The following is a 9,837-nucleotide window of genomic DNA, read 5'->3' on the forward strand; positions in this document are numbered from 1 at the left end:
TATGTATATATATATGTATATACATACATACATATACATATATATATGTATATAGATATATGTATATGTATTATGTATATATATATATATATATGTATATACATAATACATATACATATATATACATACATGTATATATATATGTATGTATGTATATGTATATGTATGTATATGTATATGTATGTATATGTATATGTATATGTTTATGTATATATATATATATATATATATATATATATATATATGTAAACTAATTCTTTATATATATATATTTTAGATTATGAAAATTTATAGAATTCAATCTATACATATACATATATAGAAAAGAAATTCATATAACTAGCTAAATTTTGTATTTAAATAATGCAGGGAACCATGATAGGATTTGTTGGATTCACAAACAATGATCTTGTAAGCCGTGTAAAGAAAGTTGCAATGCTTAGTCCTGTTGCTTATCTAGGTCATGTTACTTCTCCCCTATCAAGAACTACAACACCAATCAACCTTGATCAGGTAATTTTTGGTTAACTACATTTCTATACTTCAATTCATATGTATACCAACTTTCTTTAATGCTCACCAATTTTGATGATAGGTGTACTTGGCTCTAGGCATCTACGAACACAATACACCAACATAAGTTGTAGAATCATCTATTGAATATCAATACAAATTTATGAATATCAATATTGCATTTTAAATTCTCTCTTTTACGTTGATTTAATCATTCTTTAAATCATATTTGGGATTTTCCATTTATTTTAGGGGAAGTAGTAGCTAGGGATTAGAGGCTATGCATCTGCAGATTCTTCTAGGAGTTCAAAAGATGTTGATCTTTAATTACTAGTGAGCATATAATAAGTTTTGATATATATTTCTAAATATTGAATATACAAATTAATAGTATCCATTTGAAGTACACATTCACTAGGAAGGTGTTGCAGAGATTGTATTGGATCTGTACATCACATGGATGGACAATAGTGGTGTAGCACAAGAAATATTCTTCCAAGATTTTTTGTTGCTAATTATTCTTTTCTTGTATTATTTGTGGAAATTTTTTCAATTAGCTTTTGTCCCACCTTTAACCTCTAACCTCACAGTACGGTATTAGTGTGATAATCAAAAGATTGCTAGATGATCCCACCAAAGGTGTTATAGAGAATAAGATTCCCAGATTCTTGTATCTCCATCCTTTGAAAAACTTGGGTGGATATGTTTGTAAACCACATGGGTGTGTTATTTGAGGTCCTTAGCACAAGTTCCCCTTTGGAGGTGAGTGTTAGGGCTACATTTTCTTGCACCAAATGGTCTTAAATATTATTCATTTTATTACAACAACTACTTGATATTTGAGTTACAAAGATTAGATAACTTGTAATGACAGTAATTGACACAAATTAATATAAGAATGAAAGATTATGATTTATAATTGATATTACTTACAATATGATTCTATAAGATATACTACTTATCAATAAGATAGGGTATCATAGCTATCTCAAATATATTGATGAGATTTATGCCAAGATGATCTCTACTATATTTCAGATATGTACTTCTAATATAACAATATGAATTGTGTGAAGTCTCCTTCCAATTTCTGCTATTTGTTTATAATATATCAATATAAGATATACTACAAGTCTTCTCAATGTGCTAATAGCTAACTTTGATATGGCACTAATATGCTAAAGTCTACTTTTATCACTTATAGCAATGATGTATCTTGTTGTTTTTGATCTATCTTATAAGTACACACATATCTCACTATCACTTATAACATTGATATAGTTATTTCTTATTTGAACTTGTCTCTAACATCACTTATAGTGATGATATTGCTAATTCTAATCTGCAACTTATATGTATGCATTGTCATCAATATTGCTTACAATGATATTGCTATGTCTACCTTGTCTTTGGAAATATACAAGATAGTGAGCTCTTTATGATTACTTTCCTTCAGTATTTTCAATCTGATTCTTGAAAGGCAAGTACTCCCTTGAGAAATCTAATAAGGATAAATAGTTGATAAGAAATACTTAATGATGTCTTTGAGAATGGGATTGATTCTTATAATAGATCTCATTGTTATTGGATACTTGCACCCATATGTTGGGATAACACCTTTCTTTTTTAGAAATGGACATTTAATGGTTAATCACTGTCTTTGTATAGTTATGAATAATCACTATTGATTAGTTTGTTCACTTCACTTGTCATTATTTGATTAATCTTCCATAGGTGGTGATAAAGACAATATCATGCTGATTGTTGATAATGTGACTATTTATTTGTTGATAGGAAACTACATGCATATGTACACACACACATAACTATATTTGCATTTATGTTGTTTGATGTGAACATGGGAACACTTGAATGGCGTGACAACTTTTTTCCTTTGATGTTCAATCTTCCTAATCAATACCTCTTGTGATGGTTATAATTGATGGGTGATTATGATGATCATTTGAGCAATACATAAGGTGATAATCTTGACATGCTTGCTAACTAATATTTCATGGTTAACATTACCATTTATTGCATATTGGTTTTGTAATTGATGCTCTGTTTGGTTATCTCCTTAGTGATAATAATTGTTGGATGATCATGTTGCTTGTCTTATAATGTTGCTTACTAACTTTATTATCTCATCTTTGTATGGTTAATGATAAGGATTTGTATTCATATATGATCAATGGATGGATGTTATGATGTGACAACAATGAGTAGAATTTGTGCTAAAGTAAGTTGTCATACTTACCAATTATTAGCTATTATAGATTTTGTTGGATGGAAATAACTTTATTGATTTTGTTTTAGATTAAGGCAAAAATAGGTTTTGAAAGAACTCTAAACCCTTTAAAAAAAGCTAAAGATCAATATTAAGCACCATCAAGTTTTACAAGGACCTAAAACCTAAATTTTACCAAAAAAATAAAAAAACTAGGTTTTATAAGGACCTAAAACCTCAAGAGTAATCCAAATAGAAACAAACCCAGGTTTTACAAGGATCTGGAACCTAATGTTTAAAAAAATAGCTAGAAATAAATAATAGAACCAACAACACAACATGAACCAACAACCAACACACTAGCGACCCCAACCAACACCTACAACAACTCTTTAATGATCTTTTCTACCTCCTTGCCTACCTTCATAGTACTCTAGATAATATCAACCATGGCAAAAACAAGAGCCTCAGGAGCCTCAATAACCTTTTTCTTCACTCTTTGTAGTTCTCTTACTTGGATCTCTTAGACTATATTGATTTTTTTGAGAATGACTCAAAAACCTATATTATTTTCTGTTACAAATAAAGTCCATTAAATGTCTTCTAATGAATTGTTGACTTTGTTGACTTTTCAAATGAATACAGGCAGAGAAAGTTTACAACCAAGCTATTTATTTTTAAAAAATAGTCAAATATATTGGTGAACTAATGACTCATTTGGAATCTATAGCATCATCAATAATATTATTTTATTCCATTATTATTGAATTTTCCATCATCAAGTTGTCCGTTAGAGTACAACGAAATTTTCTTTAATGCAAATTATGGCATGGCATGCTATTTATTCTCAATATTTTGTTTCTTATTATCTTCAAGACCTTAATCACTAATCCAAGGATATGAATTCTGGAATATATGATTTTTGGGTATGTGCAACAATCAAAGTGAAGGCATCTATTATTATAGTTTTCACATCATCAAGATGGGCTGCAAGGTATCTATAATTTTTTGCTTTTTGAATGATTTTCTTCCACCATTCACATGCTTCACATTGATTTTCTTCCACATTGATTTTCTTACACCATTCACATGCTTCTTTGATGCCTTCTTTTTCCTTACTTTCAAACATGTGATAATTTAAGCTTATAAGAGGACATGTATTGCCTGCACATTCTAGTGCCCATGTTAATTTTATATGATGCACATTTCATGCACACTATGGATGATCCCATATCTTGTGAGCATCTTCTTTGGGTTGTCAAATGTTCTACTATTTCAAGTTGATATGGATCAATGTATACTTTTTACTTAGGGGATTTGTCATCTTGTTTCCTTCTAGGAGATTGATACGAAATAACATTATAATATTTTATCTAATATCCTAGACTTCTATGAGATTTATGGAAGGAATTATTTTGTTCAAACACTGTGACATTTCCCTTTGCACTTTCCATTGTTAACCCCTGTTCACTGGTGTCTAGTATGTTTTGTCCAAGAAGTTGTCACTTTCATTATTGTATATCTTTAGATAATTCCACATTCATGTTTTATATCTTTTTTTATTTAATACAAACAAATTAACTTCCTCTCTGCAAGACAAGTTAAATGAGTTGATTGAGTTTATACAATATGACAATGATAAAATACTCCTTTTTGATCATAGGCAAATTATCACAAGCGGATTTGGATTTAGAACATGTTCTACACTTGGGCTTAAAGCTTGTCATCATGATTGGTATGTATAGTTTTATGGCATCATATCTATTGTTAGTCAAGTTTCCAAAAAATTTCAATAGATGATGCATCTTTTGGTATATATATTTTTTTAATTTTCTATTTTGAACTTTATATTTCTAATTTTTTGGTGGATACCTAATGAAGACTATTCATCTAAAATACTACACTTTGTATCTCATTTTCATGATTGATGAAGTTACTCTTTATATCAGTTTTCAATATTTTATGTTAGAGCATGTAGTCAAACTGAAATGGTAGAATCTATTATTTAAATCAAAGGAATAATTATATTCTTACAGAAACAATGGAAGTGTTATCACCATGTTGAGATATTTTGAATGTTTTTAAACTTACAGTTCATATAGGGCTTCATATTTTAGGACTTTTCTTCATCACATTTGGCCCGAGCTACTCTTATATCCTTGTGAGACTATTATATGAAAAAAATGGAGTGATGGTGAAGTTTCAGTGGCATTTGGTTACTATTGCCTTTATGTTATGGTTTTGGCTATAAATGATAAAGACATTTAATATATCTTTTTATTTAGCTTTTATTTATTTTGCAGTAAAAGATAGTTGAATAGGTCATTTCTTGTGATATAAAGTTACACCAAAATGCACTCTCTCTTGACTGTATTATTCATTATTTTTTCATTCTCAAGTGGAATGTTATATTTCTTTACTATTTCTTAACCAAAAAGAGAGAGGAACAAACACATTATCTGTGGGTTGTGCCCTACATGAAAGTGTGAAACAATGTTTAGCTCTCTTGCATCCATTTTTAAATTGAGATAAAAAACAATACATTGAAAAATTACCCCTGAAAAAGAACAAACCATTAAGCAACCTTTCTCTATAAAAGAAAGATAATTTTATAATATCTCTGTGAAGACTTTGGCGTCTTAGGATTTCTTTTTCTTATAATTAGGGTTCATGCATCCCTCAAGCATGCATTAAAATACAAATATGACACCCAGGTGACGAGTAGTGTGCAAATTTAATGGTAGTTCAGTGCAATCATATGTTATTGATCATTATCCCTTTTTAGTTGTGCTTTGAGTAAGGAGTTGGGATATTCAGATCCCATATTTGCCACTTCTCTTGGCTGAATATTATGAGTGAATACATGGCAAAGGCCTATAATGGCCTAATTTTATTAGGTGGTCTTGTTGAGGTGCAGGTCGAAAAGAGTATAGTTTGTTGCTCATATAATGAGTGCCTATCCTTGAATATCCAAGGATGCTATACACAAATTTTTGGGCTATGGTGTTTTAAATATTGAAGACTACTTTGAGATCCTATATTGTCACTAATCACTTGGGAAAAATAAGCCATGTTTTAGTCAAACATAGGTGCATAGGAAAAAAACACTTGAAGTTGAGAAAACACTGAAAATGATGGAAGAATCATGATTTTATGCCAAGATTGAATGCTAAAAGAATTTAACTACTTGGTATGCTTTTAGATTTGAAATGGGTCCCAACAACCTAGACGATCACAATTTTCATTAATTATTTGTGGTCATTTTAGTTAATAATCTATAGTGAACATTCAATCTAAGCATGCTTATAGATATGAAGTGTTAGCCCTCCTATCAACTCAAATGATCAAAAATTTCATTAATTATGTGTAGATTCATATGAAGGTTAATAACTTATGATGTTAGATGACCTTGAATCCATTATAAAATCATAATGATTTCTTAAATTAAAGAACAACAAAGTAGAGGGTGAGATATTAAAAAGGTTGCTCATCTCAATGATTTTAAGATTACCCTTGGAGCCAGCATACACAATAGCTTAAATCTAGGACTAGGCGGTACAAATAAATTGAGATGCTAAGCCATCACTTTTGTTTAGGACTGTGTTGAGTACAAGTGCATGTACCTTTTTCTATAATTACTACTCATTCATTCTTAATTGCTTACTCTAGGGCCACACAAGAACTATAGGACCAAATGTGTGAGTTTTATCTTCATGATTTGGAAATCCCTTAATATTTGAATTGGAATTCCTTAATTCACATAGGAGATGTACAACTCAAGGCTCTTACATCTTACTTGAGGAATGAGCAAGAAAGGGGAAATCCATTTCACACATACCAAGAAAGGGAGAAGTTTGCAAATGAATCGGTTGATTTGATTTATAGAAGGAAAGAGGCTAAAGGGTTTGTCCAATATAGAGAAGAGGAATATCATAGGGTCAGGGAATTGGTGGCTATAAAAATTAAGGAAATAAAGGAACATTGTCAGAACTGATGGCATAAACTTACCCAATAACTCAAAAGGGAGAAGTCTCACTAAATCTACAACTGCATTGCATTAGAGTCTTGAGTAACCATTTATGTTAAGGCTTCATTGGAAAATTAGGTTAGTTGGCTTCCACTCATGTTTCATCTTCACTCTTGTGTCTAGTTCCATATTGGTCAATAGGGAAGTTGGTGGATATGGCCAAGGAAAGAGAACAACAAGAGGAAATTAGATGGCAAAAATGTTTTTGTATGACACAAGATGTCTCTTAGATTGTGTATTAAGTCCAATTTTTCCAACACTTGGTGGATCAACTAATGCACATGTGATATACTTAAATTTTGCCTTGATTTTTGATTTGCTAAGTTGTTACTACAACCATCTACTATGTAATATTTCAAAGGAATAAAGTGAATTACTTGATTATGTGTTAAGGTTACTCGTGAGTCTGAGGTTAAATCTCCTCAAGTAATGACTACTTGAGGCAATGTAATTCTCTTGTAGTTAGATTCATTTAATTAAGAAATAATTAAAAAAAATAAAAATTAGTGGAATAAATTTATGCTTATGCTTCTTAAGCGATATAATCTAGTAATGCAGTTAGTAGTTAGAATTAAAGGTTAACTGTTGGGCAGCCATTTATCATTATTAAGCTTGATTATCTACAAATACTTATCCCCCAACACAAATGAATATTGGAAATGGATTGAATGCATGCACCTTAAGTTTGAGGAAATAAGGAAAGATGACATGATGACTGTTGTTGACTCTAATTATTGGATTAAAGATGATTCTAGAAAAAGTGAGATTTACCCTTGATATGGAGCCCCTTACGGATGTCATTGGACTTAACTCTTTCTTTGATACATTGGGTACTTTCAAAAATTGATTAAGAACTTTACATAAAAATCCTATTGGTTGGATAAGTTGACTTGAAACAACAAGCCATATGCATGAGAGATTGCACAAGGAGAGGCTTTCAAGGAGCTCAAACAAGGCTAGTGTGTACACCCATTTTGGCATATCTAAATGGGACAAGGATTTCTATGTTCAAGGTCCTAGATGGGATCAGAAGACATAGACCCATTATTCACAGGTAGAAAGGAATAAACAATCCAATAGGGGTGGTTTCAATGGATCCAGTAAGACTGGAGGTACTCAACAAACTAGGTCAAATGATGTTCTGATTTAGGCTAGAGGACTATGCTACATTGGTGATGGTATGGGTCACATTGCTAGAGATTGCCTACAAGATCTAGTATCAAGTTTTTAGAGAGGGGCTACTTCAGAGCCCATAATAGGTGACATGCATAGATCTCATAGGGTTTTTGCAACAATTGATAACCACCATGTAGAAGACTAGGCCAAGGTCTTTGAGGCTGCTAGTGGAGTTGGATAGGGAGATAGCACTGGAGCCCACTCACATTTTTGACTGACATACCCTAGCACTTCGAAGCAGAGAGTTGGACTAGGTTAGAGTCTAGTGGGATTGTTATGATGAGGTCACAACTTCATGGGAGGACACAACATAGATGAGAGCACATTACCCATACCTCTTTGATGAATTCCAAGAGGATGTTCATGCCTAGGGGGGAGAATGTGAGGCCTCACCTTGGACCATCATATCATATCATATTACTTTATTTGCATTTTAGATACTTTATATTTTGAGACCTTGTTATATGTTGGACTATTTTGGACTATTAATCAGACTATTTGATACCATGGGATAATTTATTTTATGGTAATTATTTATGAAGTTAGAACTTATTGATGATTATTTATTTTCATGTACTTCGTTGGTTATTTTATTAATGAGTAGGAAATTATGTTTTAATGCAAATATTATATGGATTATATATTTGAAAATCATGAAATGATGTAAATTGGTCATATCATGTTTAGCATGATTATTCTAGTATTATATATGCATAATGGTTTAGAATTGGTAACATGTTATTTGAAATTCAATTGGTAAATATTTTATGTTTCATTAAGTTATGGATAGAATTAATATTAGATTTATATATGCACACGATTCATTTTCTTGCACTACTCATATGTGGTTTGAGTGTGCAAGAAATAACCATGGTAAAATAGAGAACTAAGACTATATGTTTGTATTAACTAAGAATACCAAGGTTAGATCTAATGAAGAGATCTTAACCTCATTGTTAAGTATTTTAGTTTGTGAACATAATGTGAATGAGTGTGTTGGATTAGATTCTTTTTGTGGAAATTGATTTGTCACTCGTAATGTTAAAGTGTATATTTTATAGTATCACTTGACACTTGTGTTGTTATGTGTTTAAGTGGCAAGTCAGATCAAGATATTGGCAAAAGACACTCAACCTTATTCCTAACCAATTAGAAATGTTTAAGTTATATTACCTTACATAAAAATATCATATTAAGGCTTTATTTAGATCAAATTTCGGAATTCTAGTTTAGGGTGACTTTGGAGGGCTTATTTGAGTCCTAAAGTGTTCTTTTAGTGAAATTAAATTACCTGTATATTAGAACTATAAGTTAGGGCTTTAATTTTGACTTTAGTTGAGTTAAAATCACTTTTCTAACACTTCTAAAATCCTATTTTTCAAGTATTGCAAAAATGAAAGAATTCTTACCCAACTTTCGACCTTATCTTTAGTGAGTTGAAAATTTCAACCAAATAGGGAAACTTAGGTTGAGTTAAAGCGCTTGTTCTCTTTCATGATGGAGAAAAATTAGGAGTTTAATTTTATTTTAGAAGGGAATTGGAAAATAGAGTTATCATTCAACCACTCTCTAGTTTTAGAGATTTTCTATTTTGGAGATTGGATCAAGGAAGGATAAAAGGCTCTTCTCAAATAGGTTCTTTTGCCATAGCTTGGAGAAATGTTGGAGATTTTGTCATGTTTTAGAAATTATGTGCTGCATTATTTTTCTACATAAAAGATGTGTAAATTTTGCTACAAATGCATGTGTGTTGCTCGTTGTCCCTATTATATTGCTAGGTGTGGATGAATTTCTATATTTTTACTTTGATTTTGAGAGTATGATGTTATGGGTGTGGAAGGATATCACTCACCCTTGGGAGAGAAGAAGTGGCATTCAAATGAAGGTGTTAGTT

The sequence above is a fragment of the Cupressus sempervirens genome, chromosome 8 (genome assembly GCF_028749045.1).
Source record: "Cupressus sempervirens isolate cs-2001-9-10 chromosome 8, ASM2874904v1, whole genome shotgun sequence".
Classification (NCBI taxonomy): Eukaryota; Viridiplantae; Streptophyta; class Pinopsida; order Cupressales; family Cupressaceae; genus Cupressus; species Cupressus sempervirens.